At 44.9% G+C, this 15,992-nt stretch overlaps 1 protein-coding gene across 4 annotated transcripts in view; it reads right to left on the bottom strand.

Annotated features, from left to right (window-relative positions):
- The window catches only part of LOC126458530 (leukocyte elastase inhibitor-like), a 142,281-nt gene that overhangs the window by 54,980 nt on the left and 71,309 nt on the right, over positions 1 to 15,992 (bottom strand). The gene's annotated exons all lie outside the window — the stretch shown is intronic.

The raw sequence follows: 15,992 nt of genomic DNA, 5'->3' as shown, positions 1-15,992 counted from the left end.
TTTGCGGAAGGGTCGCACTTCTGTCACGAGGAACGATTATCTTCAGTCATCGTTGGTCCCGTTCTTGCAGGATCTTTTTTCAGCCGCAGAATTGTCGGAGATTTGATGTTTTGACCGATTCCTGATATTCGTGGTACACTCGTGAAATGGTCTTACGTGAAAATCTCCAACTCATCGCTATCTCGGAGACGCTGTGGCCCCTTCGCTGGTGCGCCGACTATAACACCATGTTCAGACTCACTGAAATCTTGCTAACCTGCTATTGTAGCAGCAGTAACCGATATAACAACTGCGACAGACACTTGTTGTCTTTCATGCAGGCGTTGTCGACCGCAGCGCCATATTCTGCTTCTTTACATACCTCAGTATTTGAATACGCTTGCCTATACCAGTTTCTTTGGAGCTTCAGTGTAGCTCTTAATGTGTGCACTTTAGAGCCCATGTCTACTTGACTTGTTTTTCTTCTTGCTTGAGTCTATACTACTATCTCTCAAAACATGCAGTAGAAAAGATTTGTTTCACAGTATCACAGCTGAAGAAGTGCTCATAGACTTCGTTGCAGGCCCTCTTCCAGTCTATAAAACAAATATATACTTCCTACTTCGTTTCCATCGCTTTTTCCCCAGTCATCTGGAGACGACCTACAGCATCTCTTGTTCTGTATCCTTTCTAAACACGAACTGGTCTAGCACAGTTTTTTCTTCAATTTGCTTTTCAGTTCTCCTTAGCTTAACTCTCGTTACAGCCTTAGTAAGATGTCTGATAAAAGTATTTGTCTTATAGTCTTTGCATTCTTTTGCGTGGCACTATTAACGTAAAGATACTTGATGGTCTTAAGTAGATCTTGAACCTTGTGTCGTAAATTGTTTACTGTCTCAATCTGGCTATTGAATTCGGACCTAAGATTTCTATTACCTCAGATGGTATTCTGTGACAGTCCGATGCTTTCTTCTCCCACAGCTCCTGAACTGCATTCTCCAATTCTCATTGCACCTTCCAAAACTATTATGGTGTTCTCCCCCTGTCCACGATATAATTCCTCCACACAACTCACCCAAACTGTCCTCATGTTTATTTAACATTCCTTCTTTGCTTAATTTCTTTACTACTCTTCTTGTTAAGTATATTGTGGTTTTGTACATTTCTTCCAATTTTCCTCTCTTTTTCAATTCTTCTATTTCCTCATATTGTGTTCTTATCCAATCCTCTCTAACCTGGTCATTTAACTTTTTTAGTTCATTGGTCAGTTTTCTTTGCTGTCTTATGCCTTCTTCTTAATTATCACTTCTGCGTTTCCTGTTCTCATCCCTTTTACTCACTCTTTCTTAGTTCTTGTTCTCTTCACCTCTCCAGTCTCTATCTCTAATCCTTCAAACACTATGTTTCTAACGGTATTTCGTTTTTGAGTGACTCCTACAGTTCTCCTTACGTGTTCCAATTTATTTGTACTCTTACTTAAAGTTCTCATTCTTCAATTTCTCAGTGTGTCATTTGTTCATCTGCTGAGTTTTCTTAAAGTCCTTTAATCTTGTCCTTACACCTGCTGCGAGTAATTTATGATCTGCGCCAACATCTGCACCTGTAAAGGGTTTTGCCGTCCTAATACTGTTTTTGAATCTACGATTGACTATAGCAAAGTCTATCTGGGCTATGCCAGCATATCTCTGGGTACCGATATCAGAGAGCCTTGCCGCGAGTGTACTGTGAGGCTTGTTTTCTGCGGCCAAGGCGGAAGCGCAATAGCGTTGGCTGGTGCGGGTGTTCAGTCTGAGGTCGGTCTGCGAAAGAGGAAGGGAACACACGGCCCGCTGGAGTGCTTTCGGTAGCAACCAGCCTGTGTACTGGAGCTGTAGCCGCGACCGTGAGCGGCGAGTGCGGGCTGTCTGTTTGTCTGCCACTTCTCAGTGGCGGGCGTGCTGTACGACACCCGTATGGATGTTGTTGTGTAACCGGTATTGTGGTCTTGTACATTTCTTCCAATTTTCCTCTCTTTTTCAACACGACGCTGTGACAGACGCTGGCAACTCACCAGCGACGAGTATAAGATGTGGACTTGCCATTTTCTCGCTGCTGTCGAGACTCTGTGTGGGCTGCGATGTGCGAGTACATTCTACACCTGTCACGTACCTGTTGGTGTGGATGCTACAATGACAGAATCATGTTAGCCTGGTGCTCATCTGCCGCTACTAGAGGCCGACCATGTGGTGAGAGATGTAGTTTTGTCGTCCATTGTGGTTCGTACAGCATTGCGTTTCTTCTGGTGTCTTTGATGTCATGTTTGCCTAATTCATTGTGTTGTGTTAGGTTGTCATGCTTTCCCTGAACTAGCGTTCTTGTTAAACTGTGTATCTCAGTGTGTGGGGTTTTGTACATGTGGGTAGTCTGTTTCTGAATATGAAACTTCTTTTCTCGTTTGCCCTGTTGGTTGAAGTTAGTGTCTAGCTTGGCTTCCCATTTATTTGTCTACCTGCGTCCTTATTCATATGTGTTACATGCTGCAGAGAACACTCATTCTAATATAGTTACAATTTTATTGCGGTGAGGTTGTGTGTGTGAAATTATTGACCTCGGGTGGGAAACCGTTCGATTCTACACGGTTTAGTGCGCCAGTGGGGCAAGACTATATGAAGACTTTTATGGGCCTTAAATTATTTGATGTACATGTCGTGGATGTTCTTTTTCTGCGGAGTTTTGTACTGAATATTTATTCTAAAGAATTTCTTGTCTGCTTGAAATGTTTCACCACTTGCCTCTGTAAAGTTTATTGCCTGCCTTCTGCATCCTATACCGTTAGCTTCGTCGGGTTCATCCGCATTTAGGAGTGCTTTCCCATGTCGAAGGCAAGGCAGTGCCTTCCAAAGAGGCTGTTGGCACTTGGCAGAAGAAGTCTCCGTATACCGGGAGGTACTCAGCCCCTGCGCCGAGCTAAAGTTAATCTAACTGATATACGTGAGTTACATATGTTTTACTGCGTAAATTTTTTAACTGAACATTTATTTTAAAGTATTTGGTGATTGTTTGTAAATCCCTTTCACGATTCACAAGCAGAAAGTATCACTGGTTACGAACTTGTAGTAACTGTAAATTTAAATATTCCTTACAACGATCTTTCTTTTTATATTGATCATTTACATTTAGTTTGTCATCATCTTTGGTGAAACAATGTGCCGTAATAGTATGGATCTTCGATGTTTGTTGTGTTTTCTAGATGACGTACATGAGAAATTACAGCCACACACATTTTTCTATCAGCGGTAAGGGCGAATACTCATTTTCGTAAGTGTATTTCGACTTGAAGCCGTGTTGTTAACATTTCGTGCCTTGTAGCCACATGTGATAAAGTATACTTTGGGATCAAACTTCTGTGATCAGCCAAGGTGAAGCCGCTCTTACAATTATGTTTAATGTTTGTATTTGGTCTTTTATTAATAAATGTTGACTTGAAATTTGCACAATAAAGCCACCAGCATCTGGTTCTCCCCCACTCCCACATTTCTTGCCGCTTCACTATTTGATATCTATCAACATCACTGGAGTTTTCCAAGTGTATGATCTTCGTTGATGGTGCATGAACCTCGTACTAGCAACCCAGAGAGTAAATCGTTCACAGAAGGTTATCAAGTTTTCTCCGATTTCTTTGGTTCTTTTCCAGGTCTTAGTTTCCAACAACTTTTTCTTCTCTTCTTTTTTTCACTTTACTAGTCGTCTCCCATGACAGTTCTTACTTATCCTTTCCCATTTTATTCGTAGATTTCTTACATCTGCTCATGTATTTTGTCTTCTTTCTCTTCGTTTGTATCTGATGTTGACATAGAAACTTGAATAATCAGTGCATCCACAGGGTTACTGTTTAACTTCACTGCAGACACTCTGCCACTAGTGCAAACAACTTTGCGTTCCAATACGTAATTCCAACTCCATTTTCCTTCGTTTCCGACCCAATGCAAATTAATTTGTATTGACTTGATTCAAATTCTTCTTCTCCTTTCCACTGAACTTCACTCAACCGTAAACGACTTAAGCTACGACTCTCCAATTCTGCCTTCACGTTTTATAATTTTCGTTTACCGTCTTCACGTTCCATACAGCAATCCTCAATAGAAATGTTTCCTTTTTGCTCCTTTTACCTTGATTTCAGCCCGCAGTTCTCCTGGATATGAGCCCACCCGGAGATCAGATTGTGGGCCTATTGTGGAATATTTTTTCTCAGGAACACCTGTACCTCAGAACACAGTCCAAAGGGACTAGGTATATTACGTGGGTCTTTAATACAGTGGTTTCCTTCTGCCTTCCGTATCCTATGCCACTGGCCTTGTCAGGCTCATCCGCATTTAGGAGTGCTTTCCCATTTCGAGGGCAAGAGAGGGCCCTCCAAGGAGGCTGTTGGCACTTGGCAGAAGGTGTCTCTTTACACCGGGAGACACTCAGTCCCTGCGTCGTTAGCCGTATGTGTGACAAGCGTTCCCCTTATCATTTGGAGGCTATGTCAGGATTTCCCTTCATTGAGTTTATGACCAAATGTCTTCTCCTAGACTGGCTGAGAAGTATTGGCCTTATGGAACTAAAAAAGAAGTAAATCAAGGAAACAGAAGCCTAGGTGGTCACCGGGTAAAGTAATGTAGACAAACTAAATGATCAACTTTCATTTCCTAGAATGGCAATAAAGGAGATAACGAACTTCAAAGTTCAGAGAGATCTCATGCTTAACTGTGGTCAATAGCCTTCCATGAATTTTATTCCTCTCAAGAAGACTGCGGATCGCAAAAACATTACTAAGAAACATGATGTGACCACACAAAATGAGACTAGAAAAATTGGACTGACGTTTCACTTGAGATTCCACAGGCAGTTAGCGCCATAATCCTGGCCGCTGCAAAACAAAATCACCGAGAGTAGAACGAAATCTGTGGCGATTCGCTGCCTCGAAGAAGAGTTGCCTGAAAAAACTGAGATTAGACCAAGGAACAATAAATCTTTGATGTTTTGTACAGCGAGGAGTGTTGCAGCCCGAGTGTTTCGAGCATACGAGAAATCACGCACGGAAATGGTCGATCGGGGTATCTGTAAGAACAACATCAAGGGTTTTTATCACGCATTTTAGTCGATTCTAAAATGGTAACGACCTCCTAATTTGTGCTTTAGAGATGAAATTGGAATGCTAAGCCTGAACACTATTGAAAATAGCAACATTCTATCATACAATGTAAGCTTTCACGGCCGGTATTGTCTTCACTTAAAACTTCCGGGCTGATAGGCCGTGGTCGAAGTATAAAACTCTCTCCTGACGTTTCGTCTCCGACCGCATTGGGAAAGTTTTAGGCAAGTATGGGGTGGAAACTATTTTCAGACCCACCAGAAAAATAAAAGAATTTTTAAGGTCGGCAAAAGATGCACGAGACCCTTTGGCTACACCGGGGGTATATAAAATTCCTTGTAGTTGTGGACAGGTTTACATCGGTACCACAAAGAGAAGTGTGAACACCCGTCTTGTTGAACATAAGAGGAATTGCCGCCTTGGTCACAAGGATAAATCGGCCGTAGCGGAACATGTTTACCAGGAAGGTGATCATGAAATAAAATTCAGCGAGACGAGCGTCATATCAAAAACCTCGCATTATTATGCACGCTTGTATAGAGAGGCTATCGAGATTGATAAACATCGTAATAATTTTAACAGGAAAGACGAAGGTGTTAAACTGGATAAAATTTGCATGTCAGCGTTGCACCGCAAGCGTGACGATCGATTACTTTCAATCGAGAATGTTGGCATTACCAGAGACAATCTCATAGCCGACGCCACGTGATCGACTGTGGCGCCCTCTGTACTGCCTATACAATCAGCGCTTCCTCGAGTTCTCTTCGCAGTTCGCCGCTTTACCTCCGAGGATGTCTCCCGCAGTCGGAGACGAAACGTCAGGAGAGAGTTTTATACTTCGACCACGGCCTATCAGCCCGGAAGTTTTAAGTGAAGCAACATTCTAGTTCCTTACTTCAGTAGGTTGCCTAAGTTAAATTTCATGGAGCTGCTCAGCAGTGAAGTGGCATCCCCTCCTGTTCAGTGTTTCTCTAACTTTCAGCCACCTTGTCACATGGAAACCGAACTAATCAGAGGTAACCTAAAAGACAATAAAGTAGCTTGTGGAGATTTTATTGTGTCGCAAGTATTACAGCTTGCGATTAATGACAACCTGTGCATACTACCTTGCCTCTTTCAAAAACGTTCGAGATCGGGTATAATCTTGGTTGAATAGCAGTCAAAAGCTAATCCATCCTCTCCATAGAAACGATGGCAATAAAGACGTCGACAGTTAAAGGGATATACCAGTCATGCCCGTTCTGTACAAGATTTTAAGCACATCTGTTGGGAATATAATTTCATCTTGATAAACAGATTGGCGAATACCGGCTGGTTACAGAAAATGCTGTCCTATCCAGAACAAATTTTGGATCTGAATGACATCATCAGATATATGTCAGCTGAGAGGTTTAACTGTTTGGTTGCGTTCGTTAAATTCAAAAAACAAAGGGCGCGATTAATCACGAGTCGTTATGGAAGTATGTGGGGTGGATGAGACGTTCATAAACGTGATTAAGCATACTGTCACTTACATAATAACAAATATAAAATTAAAGAAAGAGATTTGAAAGCTCTTTGAGATAAAGATTGGGGTTTATGAAGAAATCTGAACGTCTCTGCGTCTTTCCAATAGTATCTTAGAACGTGTTGTTCGAGAATGGAGAAGTTCGCTATATAAAGTACAAAGGAAAGAAATCAGTCTCTCTTGGGTCCCAAACTCAAAGAAGCTAACGGGGACTATCTGGTTATCGCGATGATTTGGCCATTTTTGACAATTACATCGATTCAGCAATCAGGTAGATAAAAACTTAAAGAAACAACAAGAACGTAGAACAAATCTCCTATTGGAAAACGAAGTACATTATACATTTCAATGACGGGCCAGAATGGCTGATAACTGATCACTTGAAGATCACAAGGGTCAACAAGTCTAGGTATTCGGGTAAAGTATCCCAACACTATGGGCTAGAACAAGATGTGACTGGTATCCAGATCCGGAAACTAGAGTGAGAGTATCAATTGACTGAAAATGTCTGTAAGAAGAATACGCTGAATATAGGAGACAAACTATTACAGCACTGTTATAAGATTAGAACGTTTGTAGGCGTGTGTGCTTCAATGACACAGGGCTTGCACCGAAAAAGACAGTTACATAAAAGATCTTACGGAATATATTGGCGAGAGACGGAGTGTTTCGAATGAGATCTAGTAAAGAAGTATACGGCAAGAGGAAATTAATGACAATATCAGCTAAAATATTAATATTCCACGGGCACATTTGCAGCATTGCTAATAACAGTCTCACAAGGAAAATCTAAAATTATCGAAATCTGGTGTAATCTAAGCTAAGATGGTTGCAAGAATGTGAGAGAGATCTAAGAGAGACGGGCATTGTAGAAGGCAATATAACTGATACTAATGGCTTCGGAAAGATGGTAAAAGCTATAAGAGTGATGGTGCAACCAGAATCCATAAGACGGAGAGGGCCTTTAGCTGAGGAGCAAAAAAAATGCGCTGATTGATGGGCTCAAAAGACATCGGTAGGATGTCAAAGATGGCCAACGAACAAAATTTAGACTATGAAAACGATATTTTTTACTAACAAAAGGAAAAAATTCGAAAAGAAAGACAGTCCGTCGGAAGTGGACATCTCTGTACATCTGTGAAATCAAAGTAAGCTGTTGGTTAATGCTCAGTATCATGTTGTTCCGCTTGTGCTTTGAACCACCACAAGGCGGCGAGACTTTCCCGCGCAAAACCGTCCTATTCTTGGATGCGATCTCTCGTGATATCATCCAGTATGTGAGGATGCCTCCAGTCACGATACACTGTAGATTTAAACTAGTCTCAAGTACGTTCAATCAGGTTCATCCCAGCAGATACCGGAGACTGTTTTGTTCGATTGATTACTTGATGTTCACGAAGTAGTCACAATGCACTCGTGCACTACCGTCTTGAAAGACGAACCCATCGCCAAAATGTTTGACTGTAGGCGTCGACAGTGGTTGTACGATAGTGTTCCGATGCTGTGTAACCCTGATATTATTTTCTATCACGGCTAGAGATATCCAACTTTCGCACATTATATCGACACGAAACATGACTAAACTATCTTCTACTCCCAACGTGCGTTGGCACTTTCCTACGACAATCACGAGTTAAAAGAATCTTGCAGCCTTTGATTTATCTATTCTCGAGTCAGAGACATACGAGGGTGTACCCAAAAGAAACTGAACTCATTTTTTGGTAGGCAGAGATTTTGTAGGAGTGCACAGAGCGAACATGGGTCAGAAAGCCGAGTACTGTTGCTGAAGAATGTCAGGACTAGTTTCGGCAGAGTTTATAGTGACAACTGTTTTGTGTAATTGTCGTTTTTGCAATGGCTGATTTTCATGAACAGCATGCGGCGGTGAACTTTTGCTTTTTGCTCGAAAAAAGTGGAAGAGAAACACTTGAAACGTTAATAAAGGCGTACAAGGACGATGCTATGGGGAAAAGTCAAGTGTCTGAGTGGTTTTCCCGTCTAAAAATGGTAAAAGTTAGCTGATGACAAATCTCGTTCTGGTCGTCCTTTCACGACCTGAACACATGAAAATGTTGAAAACATTGTTGCAGTCATCAATGAAGGTCGACGACGGACCATTGAAGAAATTGTAGAGCGGTCGGGAGTGACTTGGAGTTTGGGAATGTATGGGGTTGCTGTCAAATTCTTACTACTACTGCTGACTGCTTGAATGAAAACAAGGTCGTGCGGAAGTATGCTGTGCTTTGAAAGAAGAGTCCCGAAATGACCGAAACTTTAAAAAAAATTATCACACGTGACTAAACTTCGTGCTATGCTTATGGGCCTGAATCAAAGCAACAATAAAGCCAGTAGAACACTTAAAGTTCACCTCGCCCCAAGAAAACACATCAGGTGAAATCATCATTAAAACCACGCTGATTTGTTTTTCCGATATGAGAGGAGCCGTCCATTCAGAGTTTGTTCCGCAGGTTCATACGGTTAACCAGGCTGTCTGCTTGGGAGTTTTGAAAAGACTGTGCAACAGTATGCGGCGGAAGCGGTCTGATTTGCGGCTGTGCGGTGACCGGTTTGTCTATCACGACAACGCCTTTGCTCACATTCACCTGTCTGTACGACAATTATTGACCAAAAATGGTGTGATACCTGTTTCTCACACCCATAATCACCCGACTTTGCCCCATGTGACTTTTCTTTTTCCTACAATGAAACGAGACATGAAAGTGAAGCATTTTGCAGGCATTGATGAGGTGAATAAAAAAAGATGGAGCTACTGTCTATCACCACAAAAGATGATTTAACCAATGTTTTCTAAACTGGAATAAAAGATTAGAGAAGTTTATTATTGCAAGTGGAGAGTACTTTGAATGGTGCGAAAAGTGGCAGTTGACCCTAAATAACGAGCAGTGTGAGGTCATCCACATGAGTACTAAAAGGAACTCGTTAAACTTCGGTTACATGATAAATCAGTCTAATGTAAAAGCCGTAAATTCATCTAAATACCTAGGTATTACAATTACCAACAACTTAATCGGAAAGAACACATAAAATGTTGTGGGAAAGGCTACCCAAAGGCTGCGTTTTATTGGCAGGACACTTAGAAAATGTAACAGACCTACTAAGGAGACTGCCTACACTACGCTTGTCCGTTCTCTTTTAGAATACTGCTGCGCGGTGTGGTCTCCTTACCAGGTAGGACTGAGGGAGTACATCGAAAAAGTTCAAAGAAAGGCAGCACGTTTTGTATTATTGCGAAATATGGGAGAGAGTGTCACAGAAATGATACGGGATTTGAGCTGGAAATCATTAAAAGAAAGGCGTTTTTCATTGCGACGGAATTTTTTCACGTAATTGCAATCACCAACTTTCTCCTCCGAATGCGAAAATGTTTTGTTCACACCGACCTACATACGGCGGAACGATCACCACGATAAAATAAGGGAAATCAGAGCTCGTACGGAGAGATATAGATGTTCATTCTTCCCGCGCGCTATACGATATTGGAATAATAGAGAATTGTGAAGGTGGTTCGATGAACCCTCTGCCAGGCACTTAAATGTGATTTGCAGAGTATCCATGTAGATGTAGATGTAGATGTAGATGTAGATGAAGGGGACTGAAGGTTTGTGCATAAAATGTGAATGAATAATTTCAGAAAAAGTACGTTCGCTTCGTTTAGGGCACCTCCTCGTAGAAATACACAGACTGACAATCAAATCAGAAAACAGATAACAGACTGGGAAAATATAACAGTTGTAGTGACCCTTTATCTTCATGTCACAACTTGTGAAGCGCTCAGCGTGGCATAGATTATCTCATGTTTTGTGCTGGATGTTTGGCACAGAAGACACTGAGCGATGGGACTTATGGTTTACTCTTGCCGGCACCCAAAATAAATGTCATCAAGTCCTATTTCTTCATACAGTCCTTGGATCTCCCCACTATGAATGGTAATCCGTTTAGCGACTTCCGCACCTGCCAGCTCTTAATTTGCCCTCGGAGTTAGCTGCTAGGCTGCTGATATCCACATGCGTCTTCCACAGTTCCAGTTTGCCTTTTACAGAGACTCGGTAAGCTATTTCGATGATCACAGAATCTGAACCGTTGAGGACGAGGGTTTGAGGCTTGTGTCGATGCGACCAGTGGGCTCTGTTCTGGTCCCCTGGAAGCCTCTCGTTATCACCACCAACTTCAGAAGGTGGCGCTAATCGAAGTGAGTAAGGTTTGTCGGAGTTGGCTTGAGGCAACCTGTAGTTAGCCTACGTGTTCCATGTGCACCAGATCGGACAGGCATATTCCACAGCGGAAGCACACAGCGCCGTCGTTAATGAAGCGATTGTTGAAGGGTCATACTGACCCTGCCTGTTTGCTAGCCAGACGTCCTAGTGTGGAGATTCCCATTTCGCTGTTCTTACAATGACATTGAATGTAAATGTTCTGTCAAGGTTATTCTCAGGTGCTTAGGAGCATAATAATACAGCACTCGGGTTCCTCCTCGTTCGGCATGTTGTAACTGCGACCGGGACGGTCGCGGGGTAGAAATGATGGGAAGCGCGGCGGGACCTGCGGAGAGGCCCGCGAACAACAACACAGCGCGAGACGACGGACACGACCAACGAAGGACAGAACAAACAACAACGAGATCGAACAACGGAGTCACAAGGAAACCTTACAAACACGTCCACTCAGACACAGAACAAGTAAGTAAGCTGTCTAACGCGAGGCGACGTGTCAACAGACGTACGCGAGATTAGACTGGCTGGCTGAGCTTTTTTTTTCTTTCTTTATTTTGATTTTAAAACCTGTACAACAGGCAGACTGGCAGCAGCATTCTACTCTGCTCCTCAGCCGCAGAATAGACAATGAGAAAAAACATAAGAAATACACAGAAGTTACGTAACGGCGGATAATAGAACAGTAGACACATAAATACAAAACCACGGAGCCATTCACACTCGACGATAATCCACACTACAAACTGTTGACACGACACACAAACACTGAAGATGTCGGTGGCACATGTGAACGATGGAATGTGACGGTGAACACTAAACACAAAACACGACGGCACACAAGAGAAACGGATGGCGATGATCTCCGGCGCGCTAATGTTCACGTAATGTGTGCGAGTCTGGGGACCTGCCAAGAGGGGGAGAAGGGTGAGGGGGAGGGAGAGGGGAGAACAAAGATGCCAATGGCAGAGGAGATGGGAGGAGGAGTAGAGGGACGGGGGTAGGGGAAGCCCGGGTGAGAAGTGGAGAGAAAGGGAGGAGGGAGGGAAGGAGGAGAGAAGGGAGGGAGGGTGCCCAAAGGAAAAAACACAGGAAGTGGGAAGGGAGGATCAAAGTTGATAGGAGGGGTAGATAGAGGGGAGGAGGGCATCATCAGGGAGAGGGAGCTGGCGGATGCCATCTTGGGAGAGGGTAAGGAGGTGGGGAGATGGAGACTGGGTGGGACGTGGGAATACAGGCGCGGCAGTGGGGGCGGGGGGGGGGGGGAGAGGATGGGCGAGTCAAGCGGGTGAGGAGGATCGAGTTTGCGGGAGGTGTACAGGATCCGTATCCTTTCAAGGAAAAGGAGGAGGTGGGGGAATGGAATGAAATCGTACAGGATCCGCGTGGGGGAGGGGAGACGGATGCGATAGGCGAGGCGGAGAGCATGGCATTCAAGGATTTGATGGGATTTATAAAAGGTAGGGGGGACGGAGATCCAGGCTGGATGGGCATAACAAAGGATAGGGCGGATGAGGGACTTATAGGTGTGGAGTATGGTGGAGGAGTCCAGACACCACGTACGGCCGGAAAGGAGCTTGAGGAGACGGAGTCGGGAGTGTGCCTTGGCTTGGATTGTCCAGAGATGGGGGGTCCAGGAGAGTCGACGGTCGAGGGTGACGCCAAGGTACTTAAGGGTGGAGGTGAGGGCAATAGGACGGGTGTAGATGGTGAGATAGAAATCGAGGAGGCAGAAGGAAGGGGTGGTTTTGCCTACAATGATCGCCCTGTTTTTGGAAGGATTGACCTTAAGCAACCACTGGTTGCACCAAGCGGTGAACCGGTGAAGATGGGATTGGAGAAGGTGTTGGGAACGCTGCAGGGTGGGGGCAAGGGCAAGGAAGGCGGTGTCATCGGCAAACTGGAGAAGGTCGACGGGGGGTGACGGCGGCGGCATGTCCGCCGTATACAAAAGGTACAGAAGAGGAGAGAGGACGGAACCTTGGGGCACACTGGCGGAGGGAAAAAAGGTGTAGGAATCCGTGTTATGGATGGTGACGTAGGAAGGACGGTGGGAGAGAAAGGAGCCGATCAGAAGGATGCAGTTAATGGGAAGGACGAAGGTTTGGAGCTTGAAGAGGAGACCGGAATGCCATATGCGGTCATAGGCACGTTCGAGGTCCAGGGAGAGGAAGATTGCGGAGCGACGGGAATTAAGCTGTTCGGAAAGGAGATGAGTGAGGTGAAGGAGAAGGTCGTCGGAAGAGAAGGACGACCGAAAGCCACACTGGGTAACGGGAAGGAGGCGGTGCTGGCGGAGATGCTGGTGGATGCGTCGGGTGAGGATAGATTCCAGGACCTTGCTGAAGACCGAGGTAAGGCTGATGGGACGGCAGGAAGAGACGGCGGACGGCGGTTTACCGGGTTTAAGGAACATCAGGATGCGGGAGGTTTTCCACAGGTCGGGGTGATAACCGGTGGACAGGACTACATTGAAGAGCCTGGCCAGGGTGGAGAGGAAAGAGACAAGAGCTTCACGAAGGTGGCGGTAGGTGACACGATCGTGACCAGGAGCGGTGTTGCGTTTTGTGCGGAATGTAGCAATGAGATCCTGTGTAGTGATAGGGGCATTGAGTTCCGTGTGTGCAATGTTGTCCAACTGGCTGAGCGAGAGGCAGGCGCTTAAGTCTGCTATCGAGGGCGCCGCTATTGGCCGCTGGGACCACGTGTTCAGCCGTGGCGCCCCCACACTAAAAGCGGGCCAGGAGGCGCTCGCCGCCACAGCTTACGGCGCGATGGTGCAGAGACCTCTATGGGTCTTCGACGTCCATGACGTCTAGCGCGGATTCAAATTCTGCTGCGGGCGGTACCAGACCGTATGTGGCTAACAACAACTTTATCTGTTCTGTAAATGATGTGCACTTCTCCCCACAGTGTCAAAGCTTTTGCGCTGTGCAGCAAATGCTATGTCATCTGCATACATGAAGCTTCTTGTACTTTGAGTCGGCGATTGGTCATTCATGTAGATGTTGAATAGAAGATGAGCTGGAATACTTCTCTGAGGTAGGCAATTTTTCTGTGTTCTCTTGCAACTATGTTGTGTTTATAAGTCACAAAATCTTGAGATTTTTGTAGAAGGGCAATGAATAATTAAGTGAGATGGAAGTCCTTGAGCAGGTTTACCAATGCTGCTGTGAAAGCAAGCGGACGCCATTGATCTAGGCAAATCAGGTATATTACATCTTTTTCTGCTGACCGCAGTCCTGGGGTTTTAAACCCTTGTTCGTAACAGGCGCCCAGAAAGCAAATTACACTACTGGCCATTAAAATTGTTACACCACGAAGATGACGTACTACAGACGCGAAATTTAACCGGCAGGAAGAAGATGCTGTGATATGCAAATGATTAACTTTTCAGAGCATTCACACAAGATTGGCGCCGGTGGCGACACCTACAACGTGCTGACATGAGGAAAGTTTCCAACCGATTTCTCATACACAAACAGCAGTTGATCGGCGTTGCCTGGTGAAACGTTGTTGTGATGCCTCGTGTAAGGAGGAGAAATGCGCACCATCACGTTTCCGACTTTGATAAACGTCGGATTGTAGCCTATCGCGATTGCCGTTTATCGCATCGCGACATTGCTGCTCGCGTTCGTCGGGATCCAATGACTGTTAGCAGAATATGGAGTCGGTGGGTTCAGAAGGGTAATACGGAACACCATGCTGGATCCCTAGCAGCCGAGATGACAGGCATCTTATCAGCATGGCTGTAACGGATCGTGCAGCCACGTCTCGATCCCTCAGTCAACAGATGGCGACGCCTGCAAGACAACAACCATCTGCACGAACAGTTCGACGACGTTTGCAGCAGCATGGACTATCAGCTCGGAGACCATGGCTGCGGTTACCCTTGACGTTGCATCACAGACAGGAGCGCCTCTGTTGGTGTACTCAACGACGAACCCGGGTGCTCGAATGGCAAAACGTCATTTTTTCGGATGAATCCAGATTCTGTTTACAGCATCATGATGGTCCATCCGTGTTTGGCGACGTCGTGGTGAACGAACAATGGAAGCGTGTATTCGTCATCGCCATACTGGCGTATCGCCCGGCGTGATGGTAGGGGGTGCCATTGGTTACACGTCTCGGTCACCTCTTGTTCGCATTGACGGCACTTTGAACAGTGGACGATACATTTCAGATGTGTTACGGCCCGTGGCTCTAACCTTCGTTCGATTCCTGCGAAACCCTACATTTCAACAAGACAATGCACGAGCGCATGTTGAAGGTCCTGTACGGACCCTTCTGGATTCAGAAAATGTTCGACTGCTGCCCTGGCCACCACATTCTCCAAATCTCTCACCAACTGAAGACGTCTGGTTAATGGTGGCCGAGCAACTGTCTCGTCAGAATACGCCAGTCACTACTCTTTATGAACTGTGGTATCGTGTTGAAGCTCCATGGGCAGCTGTACCTGTACACGCCGTCCAAGCTCTGTTTGACTCAATGTCCAGGCGTATCAAGGCCGTTACTACGGCCAGAGGTGGTTATTCTGGGTACTGATTTCTCAGGATCTATGCACCCAAATTGCGTGAAAATGTAATCACATGTCAGTTTTAGTATAATATATTCATCCAATTAATACCCGTTTATCATCTGCATTTCTTCGTGGTGTAGCAATTTTAATGGCCAGTAGTGTATAGGATAGAGACTTGTATATTGCTTGAGTCGCTACAGCCTCCCCAGTTATCTTGAAAAGAAGAAACGACTGAGATTATGCAGTTCTGTTGTAGTTTTGGGGTGAACCCATACGATACGATAATTTGTAAGTGGCTGCCATCAGCAGGCGTTGCTGGCACAGACGACCCCTACAGGCAAATTCTTCAGGGTTTTGTAGAAAGTTGGAGTAATGTCGCTTCGAGAACACGGCCTCCTCCACGCGCTGGCAACACTTTTATTCCCAAAAAGCGACAATTCGTTCACACGCTGGTATTGACACGACCAGTCGAAGCATGTTGATAGAACAGCATACACAAGACGTAGTGTCCAGTTAGCAACCACTGTGAGGTTGCAAGTTTATTCTTACTTCCATTACACGTGTAGCTTTACGTAGTGATTCCCTGATGTCAAAAGAGTATGAAGAAAGCGGTTTCAGATTAATAAAACACCTCCTATGCAA

This window comes from Schistocerca serialis, chromosome 2 (genome assembly GCF_023864345.2).
Source record: "Schistocerca serialis cubense isolate TAMUIC-IGC-003099 chromosome 2, iqSchSeri2.2, whole genome shotgun sequence".
Lineage (NCBI taxonomy): Eukaryota > Metazoa > Arthropoda > Insecta > Orthoptera > Acrididae > Schistocerca > Schistocerca serialis.
Note: the sequence above shows the minus strand (reverse complement) of the source record. Positions and strands in the feature narration are given on the sequence as shown.